Source organism: Ranitomeya imitator, chromosome 9 (assembly GCF_032444005.1).
Source record: "Ranitomeya imitator isolate aRanImi1 chromosome 9, aRanImi1.pri, whole genome shotgun sequence".
NCBI classification, from domain to species: Eukaryota; Metazoa; Chordata; class Amphibia; order Anura; family Dendrobatidae; genus Ranitomeya; species Ranitomeya imitator.
Window position 1 is genome coordinate 100,687,178 of NC_091290.1, and position 24,882 is coordinate 100,712,059.

General features: G+C 42.2%; 1 protein-coding gene across 2 annotated transcripts in view; it reads right to left on the minus strand.

Moving 5' to 3' along the window:
- SMPD3 (sphingomyelin phosphodiesterase 3) overlaps positions 1 to 24,882 on the minus strand; it is a 347,664-nt gene that overhangs the window by 256,150 nt on the left and 66,632 nt on the right. Inside the window, exon 2 of one of the 2 annotated variants that reach the window (XM_069740343.1) lies at positions 13,463 to 13,531. The exons of the other annotated variant lie outside the window; for it this stretch is intronic. The gene's annotated coding sequence lies outside the window, so the exon portion shown is untranslated. The remainder of the gene's footprint in view (positions 1 to 13,462; positions 13,532 to 24,882) is intronic. 2 annotated transcript variants of the gene reach the window in all.

Sequence of the window (24,882 nt, forward strand, 5' to 3'; positions counted from 1 at the left end):
ACACCAAAAAAAGTTTTTAAGTTATTAAATAGCATTCCGTCAGTGTCCGATCTGTGCCTCTTTGAGTGTAACCACCAAGCCTTGGGCCTTCACACAATATTGGCCACTAGCTGGTCACCTCTCTATGATTTGTTTGGAAAGAATCCTGTGTCCGACCAACTCCCCAACCACAACTGGTCAATAATGGCAATTATTGACTCAAAGTAATGAGACTATTTCCTAATTGTTCTTTGCTAATTAAAGGGAACAGTAAGATCATGCCTCCCAAACCGTCTATATGGGTATGTAGTGAAAAACGATGAAAGGTGGCCACAGGGTGCCACGCTCTGAGTCAGGAACCACCCAGGTCAGATAAGAAAAGTTGATTTATTCATCACACGGCCCTGCGGTCAGCATTCGTTGAGAGATTATTACAGGGTTTATCCCTGCCATTAACCCTAGTAGGGGCGACATTTTCAAACTCTTGTTCCTTCTGAACACAATACTAGGGTTTTTTAGGTATATCCACCGACAGGACCGGATCATTCCCCAAAATAAACCAATACTTTTTAAAAGGTTGTTGACAATTCTATGAGACCTACTAAATGTTGTCACAAAGCTGTATCTAAACATACTGTCCCCAGCAGATCCATTGGATGTTTTTATTTGCATATGCAGCGCCCCAGAGATCTGGTCGTTGCAGTATGACACTCTGCCGCTAAGGGGAGTGATGGTACGTCTGATGGCACTGAAGGAATTCTACTGACCAGGTATCACCAGCACACATTATACTTCACACTCCGGCCACTAGGGGGAGAAAAAAGCTTTATTTATTGGGCCACTCCTCACACTGGTAAAACTAGGGGTTGGGTAGGAAGTTAGTCAGAAGCTGACTGGGTTGGATTCAGGCAACATCCCGTGGCAGGGGATGTTGCAGGGAGAAGACACAGGGGGTCCATGTCGGGCATGGGAACCTGGCAGGTACCTAGCGAACAGAGCAGAACGTTACGGAACCGCGCCTGCACTACCTTGCGGCGGTATCCTAAGAAAGAGACACGAAGCGAAGGGTATTGTGGAACAGTGAGAAACGAGATCAAGCACAAAGGAGAGCCAGTAGGAGTCGTGCCGTGAGACCGAGGCAACATCCTACTGAGGCGTGTAGCCGGTGGCCGGAACACCGCGGAAGTAACTGACTCTATGCCTTACTTCGAACTCCGCAGGACAGTTAATTATAGGTTGGCTGTCTACCTTAAATTTCCTACGAAGACATAGGGGGCAACGCATGGAGAGGGGCGTCTCTAGGGTCCGGAAGAGCTCCGAGCCTTCCCGTCTTCCGGGTGCATCCTAGCCATAACATATCTGGGGGACGAGAAACTAGTAACATCTGGAACAAGAGAGAGAGAAAGAATTAGAGAGAACTAGAAAGAACGAGAACAGAAGTTGTGAGGACTATTCCGAATGCTCAGCAGGGTAGCACTACAACACACAGGCGCTAGTAGCAGGCACTGATTTCCTCCTGCAAAGGGAACTCTGGATGTGCCCATCGGACCGGCCGGTCTCAGAAAGCCGTGTTAAACGTGCTCTGGATTGCGGATCCTGAAGTCTTCAGTAAAGAGGTAAAGAGACTGCAACCTTTTGTTCTCGTTATTGTCTGCACCTCACATCACCATCTACATCACTGGGAAGCCCTTGGGACATACTTCACCTGTGGGAAGGTATACCATCTAGCTGCCAATCCATCACCCCAGCGGACCCCGAGCAGCGTCGGTCATCCTGACCGAACACCACAGGTGGCGTCACGAAACCCTGACAGACTCCTAGCACCCTTTATTGGACGCCCCTTAGCAGGGTCACGGACCGGGTCCAGCCACCGTGACATCCCCAGAACTGAGACAGAAAGGACCAGTACCGAGTGACCTGTGGCCCTGTGTCTGGGGGCGATCCACATACCCTATTCTTTTTTTGTTCAAATAATCAATCTGTTGGATATTCCTTGTATTCTTACAGGCATCTTTAAGGATTCCCTTTGGATAAGCTTTCCCTCTAAATCTTTTATTCAAAATTAGGGATTCTTTAAAGAAGTCCTCATCTGTAGTTCAATTTTTGAATACGCAAGTGATGTCTTTTTATATGGGCATATAGGTCATAGAAAGGTCAATAAAATGATAGTGTGATGTCTGTGATCTGATGTCTTATTCCAAAGAAATCCACATTTTTCTTAATATGTAAATAAGCTATTAAGATCTATGGGTGGGATATAGATCTCCCTGAGAATCTGCCTCCAGGTCTTATAAATGAAGAGTGGGCATTTCCAGTGTGAGACATGCAATGACTGACAGTCTTCATGTTTCACATTGGTAACTCCCCCTTTCATTTATAACAAGCTCAGGAGGCAGATTCTCAGGGAGATCCATGCATAGCCAAAAGATCTTAACAGATCATTTACATATTAAGAAAGACATTGATTTATTCGGAATCTGACAACAGATGACAGATATCAAGGTATCATTTTATTCAGCTTCCTATGAAATACATGCCCATATAAATGGCTTAGGAGGAGATTCCCTCTAACCCCTTTCTGACATCGGGCATAATAATGCGCCAATGTCGGACACCCTCCCTTTGATGTTGGCTCCGTAGCTTAGCCCTCAGCTTTTCCAGCACATGTCAGCTGTTTTGAACAGCTGACATGTACCGTTAACAGCTGCGAGAGAAATCGCGATCCTCCTGCGGCTGTTAACCCATTAAAGGCCTCTGTCAAACTCTGACAGCAACATTTAACATGCGCTTCCGGCAAGTATGCCGGAAATCCGCCCATCGGTGAAACCCGTCATGTCATCACAGGTTACCGATGGTTTGGCATGACAACCAGAGGTCTCCTGCAGACCTCTATGGTTGTCACTACTGGATTGCTATGAACGCCACCTGGTGGTCAGCGCTCATAGCAAATGAGTAATTCTGCTGCATACAGGCGATCTGATCATCACTTCTATGTAGCAGAGGCGATCAGATCATGGTAGGTTCTAGTCTCCCATGGAGATTATTGAAGCATACCAAAAATGAAAAAAAAAAAAAAAAAATCTAAAAAAAAAAAAAATAAATAAAAGTTCAAATCACCCCCTTTCGAACCCTTCAAAAGAAAACAATAAAAAAAATCAAACATACAAACATAAAACATAATCATATTTGGTATCGCTGCATTCATAATCGCCCGATCTACAAATTTAAAAAAATAATTAACCTGATTGCTAACCGGCGTAGCAATAAAAAAAGTAAACCAATAGACAACCAATAGACCAATAGACACCAATAGGCACAATAACATCACTAAAAAGCTTTATCAAGTATCCAGAATTGCAGAACGGCGTTGGAAGAAAACACATTCGCAAGATGATTTCACTGCACTCAAACAAGCAACACTCGCATTCAAATCAGCTCTCACCTCTGCTAAGCAGGCCTACTTCACAACCCTGGTATCTTCCTTATCCCACAACCCCAAACAGTTGTTCAACACTTTTAACTCCCTCCTCAGCCCACCATGGCCCCCTCCAACTTCGCTAATACTTGCCGAGGACTTCGCCACGCACTTCAAAAATAAGATTGACTAAACAAGGCAAATCTTTGTTGTCAAACCACCACAACCCCTTTGCATTCCAGACCAATGCCCAAACCCCATAACGTCCCACTCCAAAATCACTGAAGGGGAGCAACAGAGAGGGGGCGAGATGAAGAGGTAGTATGGGAGGAGGAAACGCTAAATGTGGAGTTGGTAAGGTATGAGGAGATCCAAGATAGGGCGAGGTCTTTGACCCAAAAGGAAGAGAGGATCTGTAGTAGGAAGCAGTGATCAACTGTGTCTAAGACAGAGGACAGGTCTAGAAGGAGGAGTATAGAGAACTGTCTGTTAGCTTTGGCTGTAAGTAAGTCGTTAATAATTTTGGTCAGGGCAGTCTTAGTGGAATAGTGGGGACGGAAGCCAGATTGTAGGTTGTCGAAGAGAGAGTTAGATGCAAAGTGACAGGAAAGTTCAGCATGGACATGCTGCTCAAGGAGTTTGGATGCAAATGGGAGCAAAGATATGGGGCGATAGCTGGACATAGTGCTTGGGTGAAGGGATGGCTTTTTGAGGACAGGTGTGATTATGGCATATTTGAAAGCAGTGGGGAAGGTACCAGAAGTTAGTGATAGGTTGAACAGCTAGAGCCCTCAAATTTTGCACACAGACACTTCTAACATTAGTAGTGAGGAATATGTAAAAAAATAAGGGATATGAAATGGTTTACTATGTGTAAACCATGTCTCATATCCTGTCAGGTTGGGGAAGGAGATAGAAAAAGCCGGCAATTGAATTACCGGCTTTTCTGCTATCTAGCGCTGTATGAATTATAAATATATGTATATATATATATATATATGTGTCTCACTCACTGTATATATGTTTTTATGAATATTTGAGGCCATGGATCCATTCTATGTCCATTTTGCAAGTCGGCGAGAAAATCTCGACGTACGGATGCCATACGGATGCCATATGGATGACACTCGGATAATTTTTGGAGAAAAAAATCGCATCCTCGCATTGAATACGGATCACTGTTCAGGAAATTTTCTGCGTATCTCGGCCATCAAAAAAGGACCGTATTTTTATACGTTGTGTGTGACTCCGGCCTAACACGGACCTACAAAGCCATCCATAACCTTTATCCTCTGTATATTTCCAAACTAATCCCTCAACATCTTCCCCCACGTAATCACATGGTCCTCCTAAGACCTCCTTCTCTCCATGCCTATTCGCTCCTCACGCTATCGCCTCCAAGACTTCTCCCGAATATCCCACATCCTCTGGAATTCAGTGCCACAACACGTCTGGTTATCTACCACATTTGGATCCTTCAAAAGAAACCTGAAAACCCACCTCTTCAAGGAAGCTTACAACCTTTAATGACCACACGGCCACCTCAACACCATCGGAGTTACTGCAGCCCTCAACCTACTGTCTCCTTCCCGATAATCTTGTAGAATGTAAGCCCGCAAGGGCAGGGTCCTCTTCCCTCTGTATCAGTCTGTTATTGTTAGTTTTGTTTACTGTAAGTGATATTTGTATTTTGATGTAACCCCTTCTCATGTACAGCACCATGGAATCAATGATGCTATATAAATAAATAATAATAAAGTAAAAATGACAGAATTAAGTTTTTTTGTCACTGCAACATTTCATTAAAATGCAATAATTGGTGATCAAAAGATCATATCTGCACCAATATGACATCATTAAAACTTTAGATATCATGAAAACGTTAGTTCAGCATGCAAAAAATAAGCCCTCACGAAACCCAAGATCACTAAAAATGGAGACGCTACAGGTATCGGAAAATGGCACAATTTTTTTTTTTTTTTAACAAAGGTTGGATTTTTTTTTACCACTTAGATAAAAAAGAACCAAGACATGTTTGGTGTCTATGAACTTGTAATGACCTGGAGAATCATAATGGCAGGTCAGTTTTAGCATTTAGTGAACATAGCAAAAAGCGAAACAAAAAACATCTGTGGGATTGCACGTTTTTTGCAATATCACCACATTTTGAATTTTTTTCCTGTTTTCCTGTACACAATATGTTAAAACCAATGGTGTCGTTAAAAAGTACAACTTGTCCCACAAAAAAACAAGCCCTCACATGACCATATTGACTAAAAAATTAAAAAGTTATGGCTCTGAGAAGAAGGGGAGCAAAAAGCAAAAATGAAAATACCTCTGGTCATGAAGGGGTTAACTACAGCAGGCTTACTGGCTGTTTTGGTGTCATTTTATTCAGCAGGTATCTAGGTATAATTAATGAAGCCCTCCTCCTCATTTTTCGAATATAAGCTGCGGCCACCACCATTAGGGGCTTAGAGAGAGAAATTTTCCACAATGGAAAATGCATGATGTGTGTAAAAAACTGGATACGGTCACCGGAATCGGTCATTTCACCTCACGTTTCATACGTTTTTCGCCGGATCAGTCGCTGAAAACTAATTTTTGATGGATCCAGCAAAAAACGGATGAAACGTTAGGCCATCAGGTGGAATCCGGTGCTAATACAACTCTATGAGAAAAAAACAGATCCGGCGGAAAAAGAAAACGGATCCGATTTTGGAAAAAATTTGCCGGATTGTGCCTGACGGCAAAAACCTGATGTGTGAAAGTAGCCTAATACAAGTCTATGAGAAAAAAAACGGATCCGGCGGCATCAGTCGCCTGATCAGTTTTTTTTCAAAATTCGATGGATTGCGACTGATAGCAAAAAACTGATGTGTGAAAGGGGCCTAAGAATCTATACATTTGTTTTACTTTTCTTTAAAAGAAAATTCCAAGAATATTTTTTCACTAGTAAACTGCCAGCAATCTGCTGCCTTTAATGTGAGACAAGACCCACTGTTTTGTGTTAGATAGGCCTGATTTGCAGCAGGACTGTGCAACTCTGCAGGCAAACAAAATGGATTAAAAAAATTCATCAGCAGATTTGTATCCATAAAATGTCAGAATGTGGGCCACGGTGAGCAGGAGCATTAAATATTAAAGATGTGAGGAGATGAGAGGGGCTTGGAGAGCAGCCTCAGTGCCAGGAACGCAGAGACCTTCTGTGCCTGACAACGCCACAAATTCGTTAGGGAAAGGAAGATTTGTCTTGTAATGGTATTTCCATTAATTCGGTGGAATTACCCACTGCCCACGCCACTTTTAATGTGATTACAGACATCAGTTTAACCTCTTCCTGCCCATCAGGCGCTGCTGTGTTAAGACTTGCTAAATCTTTAAACAGAAATGTCGATTATCATTGTTCTACCAGAAATCAGTAGTGCACAAGCTCTACAATATATTTTACCACAGAAATCTGCTTCTTTCTCCTCCCGGACTGATCTTTCTCAATTTATGGGTCAAATCTGCTTTCAATGATGAGCCTTCTCATTAGGCCTCACTCAGATGTCCATGTTGCCCATACGACTTGTGCGTTTCTCACAGGTAGCCATTAGGCCTCCTTCACACGTCCATGTTTCCAGTACGTGTGGTACCGTCCTTTCTCACAGATACAACGTGTACCCATTATAGCCTATGGGGCTGCTCACATGTACGTGTTTTTACACAGACCATGTGTCCATGAAAAACAACACACAGAGGCGTCGATATTTTCTGGCAGCAGAGATGACAAAGGCCAATACAAGTCTATAGGTCTGTGAAAAACATGTACAGCACATGGATGGCATCAGTGCGCTGTCCGTGTGCTGTCCGTATGACACGGCCGAGTGCCATCCCATGTTTTATCGCATAGCACTCAGTCCAATGTTATACTATGGGCAGTGCATATTAGCTATTACTGTGTCATGCCGATTCCACATCATGCTGTCATCAGCACCGAGACTCAGCTCACAATCACCCATACAAGTCTATTGGTGTGTGAAACATCGGACTGCACTCGGATTTCATCCCGTTGCAGCCCGATATACGCCAACACAGGCCATGGAGGAGAAATTACTTTCTCTGTCTCCTCCGCAGCTGTGCTGCCATTCTCTCACACAGCACTGACTCTCGGCTCACGCACGCAGCACAGCAGGAGCCGAGTGTCATTAGTATATTGCATCCCATGCTATACGCTTGTGTGACTCCATCCTAACATTGCAAAGTATAGGAGAAGCTTTGTCATTTCTTTATTACCAGATAAACACCAACGACATACTGATGGTGAAAATGGACATGCGGATGATACATGGATGACACACTGACACGGGTATCGTGATATATTATCAATCCATGAAAAACACTGATGACACCCTGACCAAACACTGACACACTGATCCAAAACAATGATGACACACTGATCCAAAACACTGATAACACACTGATCTAAAACACTTATGACACACTGATCCAAAACACTGATGACACACTGATCCAAAACACTGATGACACACTGATCCAAAACACTGATAACACACTGATCTAAAACACTTATGACACACTGATCCAAAACACTGATAACACACTGATCCAAAACACTGATGACACACTGATCCAAACACTGAATGACACACTTATCCAAACACTGATTACACACTGATACAAAACAGTGATGACACACTGATCCAAAACACTGATGACACACTGATCTAAAACACTGATAACACACTGATCTAAAACACTTATGACACACTGATCCAAAACACTGATGACACACTGATCCAAAACACTGATAACACACTGATCTAAAACACTTATGACACACTGATCCAAAACACTGATGACACACTGATCCAAAACACTGATAACACACTGATCTAAAACACTTATGACACACTGATCCAAAACACTGATAACACACTGATCCAAAACACTGATGACACACTGATCCAAACACTGAATGACACACTTATCCAAACACTGATTACACACTGATACAAAACACTGATGACACACTGATCCAAAACACTGATGACACACTGATCCAAAACACTGATGACACACTAATCCAAAACACTGATGACACACTGACCAAACACTGATGACACACTGATAACACACTGATCCAAACACTGATGACGCACTGATCCAAACACTGATGACGCACTGATCCAAAACACTGATAACACACTACATAGTAACATAGTAACATAGTTAGTAAGGCCGAAAAAAGACATTTGTCCATCCAGTTCAGCCTATATTCCATCATAATAAATCCCCAGATCTACGTCCTTCTACAGAACCTAATAATTGTATGATACAATATTGTTCTGCTCCAGGAAGACATCCAGGCCTCTCTTGAACCCCTCGACTGACTTCGACATCACCACCTCCTCAGGCAAGCAATTCCAGATTCTCACTGCCCTAACAGTAAAGAATCCTCTTCTATGTTCACTTCTATGACACTGATCCAAAACAATGATGACACACTGATCCATCCATGATGATGCACTGGTCCAAACACTGATGTCTCACAGACCAAACACTGAAGACACGGTACATTTTTTGCACATGTAAAATATATTGACGTGTGAATGAGGCTGTACTTAGATGGGAGTGGATAGTTGGTGCTAATAAGGGTAGAATCTACCGGCTGATACAAACATTCTGCTGAAAGAGCAACTGACACTTAGGCCGGTTTCACACGTCCTGATATTTCAGGTACCGGAAAAAACGGTACCAGAGATATCAGTGTCTGTGTGTCCGTGTGTGTACTTTGTGCGGCACACGTGTGGCAACAGTGTGCCGCCCGTGTGCCGCATCAGTACCACACGGCCCACAGCCGGGGAAGTAAGCGCTGTTCAGGACCGTGGGAGAATGCAAGTGATGAGGTCACTGTGACAGAGCTTGAACTGCTGTGACATCATCACTTGCATTCTCCCACGGTCCTGACTCTGAGGTCACAGGAGTTCATGCAGGCGAGTGAGCACAGACTCAGTGACGTCACCGCTAGTTACCGAGTCTGCGCCTGCTACATGTCATTCATTCCCCAGTAGTTTACAGCCAGGAGCTGTCGCATTAGCAGCGCTTCCGATTGTAAACTATACATTCCCAGAGAGGTATGGTATATATATATTTTTATTTTAACATTTTTTACAGGAGATCGAGGGTTTCACTGTAATGGCAGACTAATAAAGATGGTAAAACTGTGTATATTGTTTGATTTCATTAAAATATTTTTTCTCACTGTGTGGTGTTTTATTAACCCTTTAACAACTATAGGATTAGTAATAGATAGGTGTCTTATTGACACCTCTCCATTACTAAGTCAGCTTAATGTCACCTTCCAATAGAAAGGTGACATTAACCCCTCATTACTCCACTTGCCACTGCTTCAGGGCAAGTGGGAAGAAGTGGGCAAAGCTCCAGAATTGGCTCATCTAATAGATGCGCCTTTTCTGGGCAGCTGTGTGGCTGCTTTTTTTAAGGCTGGGTGGGGGCATATTCATGGCCCCTTACCAGCCTGAGAATAGCAGCGCCCAGCTGTGAGTTTTGCCGGGTTGGTTGTAAAATATAGGGGGGACCCCATGTCGGGTTTTTATTCATTCATTGTCCCCTGCTCGCACTGCTGCCGGCAGAGCAGGGGACAATGGATGAAAGCCACATTCAGCACCACACGCAGGGGAACAGCAGCTTACAGTAGCGCTGCTTCCCCCGCCGCCGTCTGTGCGCAGTGACAGTGTACAGTGTTCTCCGTGTGCACGTGTGTGGCACGTTTGGCGGCCCGTGTGTCCGGATAAAAACAGACATGTCAGCGTGTTTTGCACACAAACACATGGTCCCTCAAAACACACTGACATGTGCATAGACCCATTCACTTGAATGGATCTACGTGTGTCAGTGTCTCCGGTACGTGAGAAAACTGTCACTACAAGTACCGGAGAAACTAACGTGTGAAACCAGCCTTAAAGAGTAGACATCATTTTAAAGGGAATCTGTCACCCCCAAAATCGTGTATGAGCTAAGGCCACCGGCATCAGGGGCTTATCTACAACATCCTGTAATGCTGTAGATAAGCCGCCGATGTAACCTGAAAGGTAAGAAAAACAGGTGATATTATACTCATCCAGGGGCGGTCCCGCTGCGGTCCTGTCTGATGGACGTTGTGGTCCGGGTCAGGCGCCTCCCATCTTCATACGATGACGTCCTCTTCTTGTCTTCCTGCCGCGGCTCCAGCGCAGGCATACTTTGTCTGCCCTGTTGAGGGCAAAGCAAAGTTCTGCAGTGCGCAGGCGCCGGGAATGGTCAGAGAGACCCGGCACCTGCACACTGCAGCACTTTGTTCTGCCCTCAACAGGGCAGACAAAGTACGCCTGTGCCGGAGCCGCGGCAGGAAGACAAGAAGAGGATGTCATCTGATGAAGATAGGAGGCGCCAGACCGAACCGCGATGCCCATCGGACCCGGACCGCAGCGGGACCGCCCCTGGGTGAGTATAATCTAACATCTTTTTCTCCTTTTTCAGGTTACATCGGGGGCTTATCTACAGCATTACAGAATGCTGCAGATAAGCCCCTGATACCGGTGGCCTTAGCTCATATGCGATTTTTGGGGTGACAGATTCCCTTTGATTATTATTTCCTAACTCAATAGTTCACATGGAAATAAGAAACTTTGTAATATACAGTATCTTATCGGAAATCTGTCATCTCAATTTATGGGTAAAATCTGTAAAATCTTTTCAGTGAAGAAGACAGATTTTTACATTACTTAGATAGCAAATGACATTTAGTGCTTTAAAAATTCCATAGAGGAGAGAGGAGCTAGAGGCAGACAGACATTCTGCTGAAATGACAGGTACCGTTCTCCATAGAACCTTCTGAGCACTAACTGTCAGTAATGCGAACATTTAGTTTCAGTGACAACAGACTTCACCCATTGAACTGAGGAGCTTGAAAATGAATGATCAGTCTAGAAGGAGATATAATATGTTGCAAAGTTGTTTAATTTCATGTGAACCATTAAGTTATGAAAATAAAATGATGGTAAATCTATAAAATTCCAAAATTACTTTGTAACATATTATACTGGGTTACACTGGGTTAATGAAGCTGCAGGAACTCTTTTTCAAGGGTGATTGTGTGTGGCTGACTTGGAGTGGTCCTCTGATGGACGGATGTGTGGTATTTCTGCTGTTCTACACCTCTTATTGCAAGTGACCTTCTAGGAAATATTAGCTCATCTATACAATATTAACATCACTTTACCATCCAGCGTCAAAGCTGTGGGCACTTGAGCTATGGAGCCACACGTCACCGGGCCCCTTACTCCACCACCTCTTCCATTCTCCCTGTATTCTGTACATCAATAATGACAGGTTTTTTCATCAGTGTTTTCACTTCGGTTTTTGTTTGTTTTTCAGAAAATAAATGTCTTTTCCTACGCTCGTACCTGTGCGCGACAGTGCATCACTTCTGTCTGCTGACTCCCGTTTCGTCAGTGTCCCCTCTTGGATGTCTGTCACTCTTTGCCTTCGTCCTCCTGACCTGGTACATGGGCATCACTCAGCTAACATGCCCTCCCCGTGTACTATCTGTCACCGGCTGCTGGAGCTCCAGATGGAGAGCTCTTTCCAGAGTATCTGGACACCGTGTTACTTAGAAGGAAGGTTGTTACACGATCGGATGCATGGCCTATTATGATAATCAGATCTTTCAACCATTGGGATATAATCTGGGACACTTCATTATTACCAGGATCAAATCGCAACTAGTTTTCTAGAGAACGTTTTCCACCATCATCTCGGTTCTGATGATTTTAGCCTTAATTAATACTCAGGACAGCTGTCCTTGCCTTGAACATGTAGACTTCAGGAGCACTGGTGCTGGTCTTTCCTCCCAAATCTAGCTATCTAGAAACGCACGGAGTCAAATATTTAGGGCTCATGAGGACGTCCATGATTCCCGATCCCAGCACAGGCCGCAATGGATGGAATGCCAGCAGGCTGTCGTGTATGGTCAGGAGACATGTGGACAGTCCGTACATCGAAGACTGTGCTTGGACCAAGTTTCACAAACATCTAGGTCAAAGAGGTTTTCAAGACTGTTTTATTATTGAACTATTGGCCTAAGAAGTAACAGGCAGGTAGTTTCTGGTTACCTGCCTGTTCTTCCTGGTGCCGACTCAGAGTGGTCATAGACTGCTCCTGCTCACACCAACAGAGAAGCTCTTTCTCTTCCAGCCTGCTGGCGTCATGCTGATTGATGGCTGACTGCATAGTTAGGCAATGGGGAGCCAGCTGTCCCACTGTATGATATCAACAGCCTCACCTCTCCAACAAAGCAGAGCAGAAGAGAAGCCGCTGCCCCGTCGACATGATATCTCGGAAGTCACTGAATAGCTGGCAGAGCAGAAATCAACACCGGGCCGAACAGGCACATAGCTAGCCATTACCTGCTTGTTAGTTCTTAGCAAAAATTAACTTAGTCCCAAAAAACCCCTTTAAGGTCAAACAATGAGATATTTGGTAAGTTTTGACATTGCAGATTTTCTTCATCATTTCTGCACCAATTAGATATTAGGTTATTAGCATTTTTCATTGTGTTTTTCCTGCACTTTTTACATTTTTTAATGGCGTTTTTTACCTGCCTTTTTTTAATATTGAATGTTTTAAAAAAAAAACTACCGTACTTTATTTTAGAAACTTCTTGTTACTTAGCGTTTATAGAACTTTATTGATAAAGTTATGAATGGTTTGCATATGTTTTTATTGCGTTTGGAAACCCAATAAAACACATATGTGCTCCTGCATCTACAGATTTACCTCATCTCATTCAAATTTATGAGAAAAATGTGCAAATAAAACACATATTTACCACAAGAGATTGATTGCAGATTTAAAAAAAACTGCACCGCTGGTCAAATTCTTCAATGTTAAAAAACAAAGGCACAGCGGCCATGAGATTTCTAGGACTCCCCATCCACTTTTCTAGAACTGTAAGATGCTGTACTTTATGTAAAGCGAAAATACGTGGCGTTAAAAACTCACCAAAAACTTATCACGGGAACGTGCAAATTACAGCTTATCCAAGCATGTTCGTTCATTACTAATTGAGATCTATCAACGAGAGAAAATGGAATAATACTAGGACTTCAAAGCTACACAAACATAAAAAGAATAAATAAAATAATGTCTATACAGTAAAATAGGTGTCAAATGGTATCATGTCAATACAAAAAAAATGTGAATGTAGAGGCCAGATAGTAGCAGAAATGGAATGAAATATAAGTAAACCTGCTTTACTAGTCATAGACATGTACAAGATCATAACCAGCTGAAAAGCACACGCACTACGCCACTACTACGGTGCACTGTGCTTTCCAGGCAATTTCACAGGAATTGCAAGAAAACAAACTGGATCAGCAAATTTTTGTTCTTTGATTGCTCTATGTAGGGAGGGAGAAAAAGTGTCATGAAGGCTTTGTCTTCACCCTTTTGCTAACAAGGCTGTCCCTGCCAAGGTTTGCAAACTACAAACAGATCTCTTATAGACGAGCATCAGCATCTAATACCCAGGGATTAGATTCACGTAGAGATCTGTGCAAACGTCAAAGGGTTAATTGACAAGACCACAGTTTGGTGGCATTTTATCATTGGTGGTACTGATATAATATAGTAGTTTATCTACATACAGGTGATTCTCACAAAATTAGAATATCATCAAAAAGTGAATTTATTTCAGTTCTTTAATACAAAAAGTGAAACTCATATATTAGATAGAGTCATTGCAAACAGAGTGATCTATTTCAAGTGTTTATTTCTGTTAATGTTGATGATTATGGCTTACAGCCAATGAAAACCCAAAAGTTATTATCTCAGTAAATTAGAATACTTTATAACACCAGATTGAAAAATGATTTTAAAATCTGAAATGTTTTCCTACTGAAATGTATGTTCTATAAATGCACTCAATATTTGGTCGGGGCTCCTTTTGCATCAATTACTGCATCAATGCTGCATAGCATGGAGGCGATCAGTCTGTGGCACTGCTGAGGTGTTATGGAATCCCAGGTTGCTTTGATAGTAGCCTTCAGCTTGTCTGCATTGTTGAGTCTGGTGTCTCTCATCGTCCTCTTGAAAATACTCCATAGATTCTCTATGAGGTTAAGGTCACCCGAGTTTGCTGGCCAGTCAAGCACAGTGATAACGTTGTTTTTAAGCCAGGTATTGGTACTTTTGGCAGTGTGGAAATATGCCAAGTCCCTGCTGGAGAATTAAATTTCCATCTCCAAAAAGCTTATCGGCAGAGGGAAGCATGAAGTGCTCTAAAATTTCCTGGCAGACACCTGCGCTGACTTTGTTCTTGATAAAACATAGTGTACCTACACCAGCAGATGACATGGCTCTCCAAACCACCACTGATTGTGGAAACTTCACAATAGACCTCAAACAGCTTGGATTGTGGCCTCTCCACTAGTGAAGAGTGAATAGCATTGTTGCTCGGGTCTCCCCGAGCATGCTCGGGTGATCTCCGAGTATTTGTTAGGGTGGTTTCACACTTGCGTTTTTGTCTGCAGTGTTTTTTGCACAAAAAAACACATGCATTTTTTTTCCTATATTTAACATTGAAAACGCATGCGTTTTTTGTTGTACGCGTTTGGTCGCGTTTTGAAACGCATGCGTTTTTTTGCTGCATGTGTTCTTTTTCAGAAATGCAACTTGTAGTATTTTTGAGAGGCGTTTTTTTGACACATAAAAACGCATGCGTTTTCATGCCTTTTTTTGTGTCAATAAATACATTGGAGTCAATGGAAACGCATGCGTTTTTAAGCACATGCGTTTGTTTGCTTTAAAAACGCATGCGTTTTTATTAAAAAAAACTGAAAACACACTGATATGCCACCCCCCACCATAAAGGTGATAAAGGGATCCTAACCCTAACCCTAAAGGGATCCTAACCCTAACCCTAAAGGGATCCTAACCCTAACCCTACCCCTAACCCTAACCCTAAAGGGATCCTAACCCTAACCCTACCCCTAACCCTTCCCCTAACCCTAACCCTAAAGGGATCCTAACCCTAACCCTACCCCTAACCCTAATCCCTTTAGGGTTAGCGTTAGGATCCCTTTAGGCTTAGGGTTAGGGGTAGGGTTAGGGTTAGGATCCCTTTAGAGTTAGGGTTAGGGTTATGATCCCTACCCCTAACCCTACACCTAACCCTAACTATTTCTGTTTATAGTGGGTTTTTTACTTTATTTTGATGATTGGCAGCTGTCACACATTTGTCAGCATGCGTTTAAAAAACGCAAATGCATGAAAAAATGCATGTAAAAGCGTCAAAACGCCGCGTTTTTTTCACCACATGCAAAAACGCATGCGTCAAAAAACGCAGCGTTTGCACGCGTTTACATGCGTTTTTTCACCATGCGTTTTTTTTAAAACATCGAACAAAGTCCAGCTCACCATGATCGACATCCTTGGAGACTCGGAGCACGGAGCCGCTGTGTCAGGGCGTAGACAATCAAAGAAGAAATGAGGAATCCAGCTCAACGAGGTAGTGAAAAAAAACTTCTTTCTTTATTCACTTGGAAATATATTCAGTGGAGGATAAAAACATCAGCAATACAAAGGATAAAAAGCGATATCAACGCGTTTCTGGTGACAAAGCACCCTTATCATGATTAAGGGTGCTTTGTCACCAGAAACGCATTGATATCGCTTTTTATCCTTTGTATTGCTGATGTTTTTATCCTCCACTGAATATATTTCCAAGTGAATAAAGAAAGAAGTTTTTTTTCACTACCTCGTTGAGCTGGATTCCTCATTTCTTCTTTGTTTTTTTTTAAACGCATGCGTTTTGAAACGCAAGTGTGAAACCAGCCTTAGTGCTGGGAAATTTAGTTTTCGTCGCCCCAGCTGCATGATTTACGGCTGCTGGACAGCGTGAATACATGTGGGAATTCCGTAACAAACAGGCATTCCTCGCATGTATTCAGCCTATCTAGCAGCCATAAATCATGCAGATGAGGCGAGGAAAACTAAATCTCCGAGCACTAACATATACTCGGAGATCCCCCGCGCATGCTCGGGGAGACCCAAGCAACAATGCTATTCGCTCATCACTACTCTCCACTCTTCCTCCAGACTCTATGACCTTGATTTTCAAATGAAATATAAAATTTACTTTCATCTGAAAACAACACCTTGGACCACTGAGCAACTGACCAGTTCTTTTTCTCCTTGGCCTAGGTAAGACGCTTCTAGCATTGTCTATTGGTCATGAGTGGTTTGACACAAGGAATGCAACACTTGTAGCCCATGTCCTGGATACATCTGTGTGTGCTGGCTCTTGAAGCAATGACTCCAGCAGCAGTCCACTCCTTGTGAATCTCCCCCAAATATTTGAATGGCCTTTTCTCAACAATCCTATCAAGGCTGCAGGCCCGGATATAGGGGGGCCCAAGGGGCCCGGGCCCTGGGCCACGCACCAAGCAGGGCCTCCCACCAATATAGGGATAAATATCTTGAAACATGTAAAATATACGTCTCTTTGCTGTGAATTGTTTCTAATGATAAGAAACATTTAACAAAAGAGAAACTATTGAAAGTATAGGGACCTGGCTACGGTCCTACATCTCAGTGGCTGGCGCAGAGCGGCAGAGTCATGGCACCTGACCTGCGTCAGCATCCACTGACCTGGCTAGCCTAGCCAGACTTCCTTAGTACCCTCCCTGTACCTAATGCTTAGCTTATGGCATGCGGCAGCCTTCTCCGATCCCAACAGAAGCTTCTAGGCGCTACCTATTCAGCTATATTATCGCTCCCTCGGATTAGATCAGATGAGAGTTTGTTCAGCTACGTTCAAGGAAGGAGGCGGAGCCACTATGTCGGCGTGACAAGAGGATTCTCCATCGCGGAGCGCGGCAGGACTTCACTCTGGATCTTCAGTCACTTTTTTTTTTGCAGAACAGACTACAGAGTAAGCTGCACTCACACACAGACCATGCAGACAACGGCGCTGCAAGGCCAAAAAAGCTCCTCTATGTACTCCTATATAGTGTTTTCCCACAATCTAGCTGTATACGGATTGGAAGCCACTAATAGGATAAATTTGAACAAATGTGCAGCAGGCTGCACTAATTGAAAAGCGGACAATGGAACGGTATGAAGCAGTGATGCACCCTGAGCTGACTACAACCAGCAGTGGCTGCAGAACACACTACAGAGTGAGCTGCACTCACACACACAGAGACCTTGCAGACACCTGTGAACAGCGCTGCAAGGCAAAACAAGGTTCTCACACAGCGGTTGCTCAATTAGCCTGGGTAAAGCACAATGAAGCAAATCGCTATCTCAAAACTGGCCCTCAGTCAGAACACAGCGTCCTGTCCCTAACTAAATTCATAGCAGAGTGAACCCAAAATGGCGGCAGCGACTTTTACAGTGCATCATGACATCATTTCAGCAGCCAATCACAGGCATGCCATTAGTTACATGCCTACCATGCAGAACAGGATATGCCCACACTTCTAATCATTCCTCATTGGTTGAATTCTGGCTGTTTGAATTATGGGAACTTCTGATTCCGGTATCCAATACACTGAAAGTATCGGAACTCGGTATCGGAATTCCGATACCGCAAATATCGGCCGATATCTGATACTTGCGGTATCGGAATGCTCAACACTAATCATTAGTGATTTTGCAGCACGAAAAGTGCCTGGATTGTAAAAAATGAATGATTTTACCTGAATTACTCTGCGTAAATGATATTTGTAAATAAACTTGTGTTCATTTAATTTTGTGCTTTTGCATTACATATTGCAACACCTTGAAAAATGGGCCTCCCTGAAGAATGGGCCCCGGGCCACCCACTTCTTAGGTTATCCCGCTTCCTTGTGCACCTTTTTCCTCCACACTTTTTCCCTCCACTCAACTTTCCGTTAATATGCTTGGATACAGCACTCTGTGAACTTCTTTAACAACGACCTTTTGTGGCTTACTTTCCTTGTGGAGTGTGTCAATGTCTGCCTTCTGGACATCTGTCAAGTCAGCAGTCTTCCCCATGATTGTGGAGCCTACTGAAACAGATTAAGGGACCTTTTTAAACACTAAGGAAGCCTTTGCAGGTGTTATTTGTTAATTATTCTAATTTACTGAGATAATGCTCACAAGCAGGTGCATTTATACGGAGACTTGATTACACACAGGTGGATTATATTTATCATCATTAAGCATTTAGGACAACATTGGAACATTCAGAGATCTACAATGAACTTCTGGGGTGAGTTTGCTGCACTGAAAGTAAAGGGGCCGAATAATATTGCACGCCCCACTTTTCAGTTTTTGAATTTCCACAAAAACTTAAAATAACCAATACATTTCGTTCAAGTTGACAATTGTGTTCCACTTGTTATTGATTCTTCACCAAAAATTTACTTTTGGTATCTTTATATTTGAAGCATGATATGTGGGAAAAGGTTGAAAAGTACCAGGGAGCCGAATACTTTAGCAAGGCACTGTAACTTAATTTTTTACCTGTAGCCACCCTTTCACTAACCCGGGTACACAAAAAGTCACCACTATTTACCTGCAGATTACCCCTATTAGCAGGCAAATAGCATTTCTTGAAGGTTTTTTATTCAATAGAAATTGATGTAACATGGATAAAAAACGGTTCCTTTACTAGCAGAAGACAAAAGTGAAAAAGTTTAATACTGGTAACAATGCTTTGAGAAGGGGACAGAACTCCATGGGACTTCTGACAAGGTGACCGGACATATATTCTGTGACCTATATGGTGGCTAATAATGAAGTACTGCAATGATTATACATGATGCTTTCGTCAGCTGGTCAAAGGATAATAAGCTGTGCTCTAATTTTTTGTCTCAAACATCATTGATTTTCCTTACAATCAATGCTTGACTCATCGTGTTCTGGAGTTTTACCGTGTGACAAGAAAAAGTGCAAGAAACTGCTCAATGCTGGCACTTAAAAAGGAAAGATAAAATGAGGGTAAATCCAGCAATCAAAAGCCCGGAAGAAAATATAGCGCCTTTGGGTAGGATATAACGGTTTACAAGAATTCTCTTGAGATCTAACACTGACTCTAAGTAATTGAACTACATTCATCCCCAGATACAGAAGCATTGTGAGTACAGTGGTATTCTAATTGTCTGTACACATGAGCAGCTTTTCCAGCTTTAGATCTTGCATGGCGAGGATTCGCACTACCTAAAGTGTAATCTCATGACAAAATGGGTGAAGATCATTCTTACATGCCATAGCCATATTTGATGGGGCACTTGAGAAGTGGAGTTTCCTCCACAAAAACTCAGCTTTAGCTCTATATAAACAGATTTTCCCACTGCTATATGAGGAGTATTCAATACGTTATCTACCTCAGCAGTTCTGCTTGTGTTTACAGAGCTGGCTTTTTCTGTGCATGTAAAACATGTCTCGACATGCAACAGACACGCTAGAAGTTCAGTCTGGTGAAAGTACTGGAAGTGACACGATGGCAAGTGAGTACAGTGCGGCTCTACAAAGAAAGTGAGGGATTTGGAGCTTCAATCGGAGATTAAATACCTGCCAAAGAATCCTTAAAAAATCAATGGAAGGATGGTTTTCGTATATGGTGAGGATGCACATTCCTAATATCTAGTCAAGTTTTAGGCCAAGCAGTTTAAATGGGGTAGAGAAGTGAAGTTGACCCCATTCAGGGCGACTTGTTGAAGCATATTCAGAGGAAATGTGCCGTTAAGTGGATGCCATGATTTTGGAAGATCATTGGGTTAAAGTTGATGAAGCTCATGAATTAGGCATTTCAGTTTTCTGGTATCATTCGTGATGTTTTGCTCATGTCAAAAATTTCTTGGCAAAAAACATCTTGGCAGTAATTTAGAAAGGAGGACTAAGGGTACCGTCACACAGTGCAATTTTCATCGCTACGACGGCACGATTCGTGACGTTCGAGCGATATAGTTACGATATCGCAGTGTCTGACACGCTCCTGCGATCAGGGACCCCGCTGAGAATCGTACGTCGTAGCAGATCGTTTGAAACTTTCTTTCGTCGTCTAGTGTTCCGCTGTGGCGGCATGATCGCATGGTGTAACATATATCGTATACGATGTGCGCATAGTAACCAACGGCTTCTACATCGCACATACGTCATGAAATTATCGCTCCAGCGTCGTAGATTGCAAAGTGTGACAGCAGTCTACGACGCTGGAGCGATTTTGTTACGATGCTGTAGCGTCACGGATCGTACCGTTGTAGCGATGAAAATTGCACTGTGTGACGGTACCCTTAGGCATGCTTATAGAAAATCCAGGAGACTTCTATTATCAAATTATAATGGGTGATAGCATGGGTCTACCACCATGATCCTGAGACCAAACAAAAGTCCATGCAATGGAAGCACAAGGGGTCACAACTCCAAAGAAATGTTGTGTCCAGCAGTCAGCTGGAAACATCATGGCAACACTTTTTGGGATACAGAAAGCGTTTTATTGCTACAAATCATGCCACACAAGTCAACAATTAGTAGAGACACCTAAGGTTCAACAATGAAACAATGTGAGGCAATCAAAGGGAAAGGCAGTGGGAAGTTGTCGGCAGGTGTGTTAATGCTTCATAACAATGTGTCAGCTCACAAGTTTTGCAAATGACAAACTGCTATATGGGAATGCAGCTTCATGGAGCTTAACCAACCACCCTGCAGTCCAGGCTTTGCTCCTAGTGATTACTTTCTAGTTTAGAATCTGAAGAAACTGCTGCATGGACAACAATTTCCTGATGATAATGCAGTCAGAGGCAATGACAGAGTTCTTGCAGCATCAAGAAGTTTCATTTTATTCTGAGGTTGGATGTATGATCACTAGAGTTGAAATAGACTAAGTAAAGAGGGATTACATTAAAAAGTAATATGTTCAATTTTATCAAAAAAGTTTGTTTTCATATTCAGGTAGATAAATTATTGAACAACTCTCATATATAAAGCTTATTCAGTTGAAGAAAAGGATCTTGACACCAATCCATACAGGCACCAAGGAAAAGTCCAGTTCATGTTTGAATATGTAGTATGCTTGTCTATGAAACTCCTTTATAACAAACATTTTCCTAGTAAATAGCATTGCCTTAGACAGAAGTTTTGCTTCAACAGATACGCTACATTAGTTTATTCCAATAAGACAACCACATGAGGTCAAAATTCTAGTTTTGGTATTAAAAAGACCGCAATTATCTCCATCAGTGAATTTTCCACCCTGGGTTGATTACCCAAAGATCCACCAATCTGAGCCTATAATGCCTTATCTATATCTTGCCTAAACGATTTTAGCCTTCAAAGTGGCAATCTTTGTTTTTGGTAGGTAGAAACCATAAATATTCACATTTTTGGATCCCAAGTAAAGTTTTAGAAGAACTGGTAGGAGATGATTGATTGTCAGCCAAACAAGAACACACTAAACAGAACTTGTCAGTTCATTGGTGCGGACAGAACAAAAAGGGTATCGCTATGTTATGGTATTGTAGCAACTCACTTGGAAAAATAGTTAACTCAATAAAACCTGCAAATGACCCTTCTGGTTGCTGTACAGAGTAGAGATCTTGACCCCACAGTCCCTAGCGGATCTTGCGTGAGCTGAGATAGCCCTAACCACAAACTAGACAATGGTAACTCAGACCTATGCTGCTTAAAAAGCCGTTAAGTACATTGCTCCTACAAAAACATTTAGGGCAGAGCAGAGTGCTGAAATAGAAAGAGATCCCAGAGTGAGTAAAACAAACAACGAAACACAAAATTTAGGATTAAGTATGCACTGAGAATATGCTGCCTACTTCCTAAAAAGAAACAGAAGAGAGGTGCAAGGTAAAGAACAAAAACAGAGAGATAAACCCTACCTGGTCTTTCACTGACTGACTTAAACTACAGAAGTATGGCTGGACAATCAAATGAGACTATCACCAGCAAGAAATATCAGCAAGGGGTAAGTATATAAAGCTGCACCAGAAAGGTGATAGGGCAAACGAATTAGTAAATTAAAACACCTGTTACCCTAAAAAAGATTGAAGCAAGGATAACAGAAACTAAACACCAGGAGAACATGTGTTTCTGCTGTGGCTTGGCAGACAGAGAAGCCAACCACAAAACACAGGCTCAAGGGTTCAAAACCAGACACATGGCACCCTGTCAATCAAACAGCTGGGCAGGAGAAAAAGACAGGGACCACTTTAATAACTATTTTTTAGTGTTATAGTCTATAGGCCCAATTAATCAAGACCTAATGACTGGCATTGGGTGCTGTCAAGCACCCGATATAATAGTATTATACTGAACCACTATTCTGCATGTGTTTGCAGGTGAGCCAGTATTATAAAGAACTTTTTGATGTGTTGAATCTTACAGAAACGGATCATTACCCCATTTATCTAGTACAAGCACGTACTGTATGTGTTCCACACTATCTGATACACACCCACTTGATCTGTGCTCAGCACTCTAGCAGCTGTCCACACTAGGTAACTTCAGATAGGAAATGCATAGCTTACAGGTACAATGAATTATATATAATGTATTCACTTGTTTGGAGGTTTAAAAAGGCTGAATTAATGAGGGCAGCTTCCTAGATAGTGCAGGAGATGATGCAAAAATGAATAATTTAAATCTAAGCAAACAGCATATGTATGTCTGTAACAAATCATTCCAGTTTACTCGTCAATCTCATAGCCTCATTACAGAGGGGTCACCAGAAAAACATCAGCATTGGAAGAGGTCTACAAGGAGCTTTTTGCCCAGAAACGAATTTACATTAGATTACTCTGTTTTATTACTCTCTTTGAATTTAAAGCATATCTGTTGTTGTATATCCTTTGTTTATATAAATTAATAGTACACTTCAAAAACAAGAACTTTGTAATGTATCTTATCAGAAAAATCCACTTCTTCTTTCTCCTGGACTAATCATTCATTCTCAAAATTCTTAATTCACAGATAAAATCTGTATGTAATGAATACAGACTTTCCTATTCGATGCTTATAAAGTTCTATGGAAAAATGTAACTCGTTTCGGGAGAGCTTACAGCAGAATGTTGGTCTCCTCTTCCTCCTTTCTCCTTATCCATAGAGATTTATGAGAACTAATTGTCATCTTCTATCTCATTAATGTGAAAGTCTGTCTTCATTGAATACAGATATTACCAGGGGCATAACAATCATGGACGCAGCAGATGCGGCTTGGCGCATGCTGGAGAGGAGGCCGACTACACCAATTTCACCTAAATGTGAATCCTCGGAAGCACATTCAGGTGAAATGTATTGTGGCATTGAGACCCGCTGGATCCCTGCGCTGCAATACACACCGCCGCCCAATCCGGGGCTGGCAGTAGACACGATGCATGGCAGTGACTTCGTGTGCTGCCCCCGTCACTCCAAAGTCAGCTGCCAGCTATAGAAGAGGATGCAGAATGGCATGGGAGCAGAGAAAGGTAGAATCATTTGCTTCATTTTAAAATGTGCTGCAGATGAATGGATGGAGCCCAGCATGGGAGACCTTATACCGGGATGGGGGATATTATTCCAGCATGTGGAACATTATACCACGATGGGGGACATAGTTATATAGATTGAAAAAGACCTAAGTCGTCAAAAATGATGTTGACAAGGCCAAACTTTTAAATTCCTATTTTGCATCTGTGTTCTCTAAGAAAACAATTGTAACATCAACTGCTCTTCATGGTGCTATCAAAGAAATAAAAGAATGCACACAAACTATAAACAGAAAGACAATGAGGGAGCACTTAGCTAACTTAAAGAATTTAAATCTCCTGGTCCAGATGAATTACATTCTAAGGTGCTAAAAGAGTTAGCAGAGGAAATTGCAGAACCACTAGCCAGAAACTTTGAAAAATCCTAGAGAACAGAAGTCAAGATTTGAGAAGGACAAATGTTGTCCCAATCTTCAAAAAAGGAAAGAAGATGGAGCCAGGAAATTACAGGCCAGTGAGTCCTAGTGCTATACCAATGCTAATCTACCGTAATTTCCTTCTATGATGAAATCACTGACTGGGTGGCTCAGGGAAATGCGGTAGATATAGTGTATCTCGACTTCAGCAATGCATTTGATAAACTATATCATAGTAACCTTTTTAAAAAAATGACCAAGTATGGGATTGATAAGACTACTGTTAGGTGGATTCATAACTGACTCAGTGATAGTACTCAAAGAGTGGTAATAAATGGTTGCAAAAGAAGAAAGATGTCCAGCTCCACCAAATCTGTGAAGAAAAAGTTTCCTTATTCACAAACTTTAACATGGTGAGTACAAACTTCAGCACAAACCATATGGGTGTGATGGCTAAAACTAGAGAAGACAGAGAAAGGATTCATAAGGATCTAGAGAGCTTGAACAATGAGCAACAACTAACAGAATGGTATTTAACAGAGAGAAATGCAAGATCCTACAT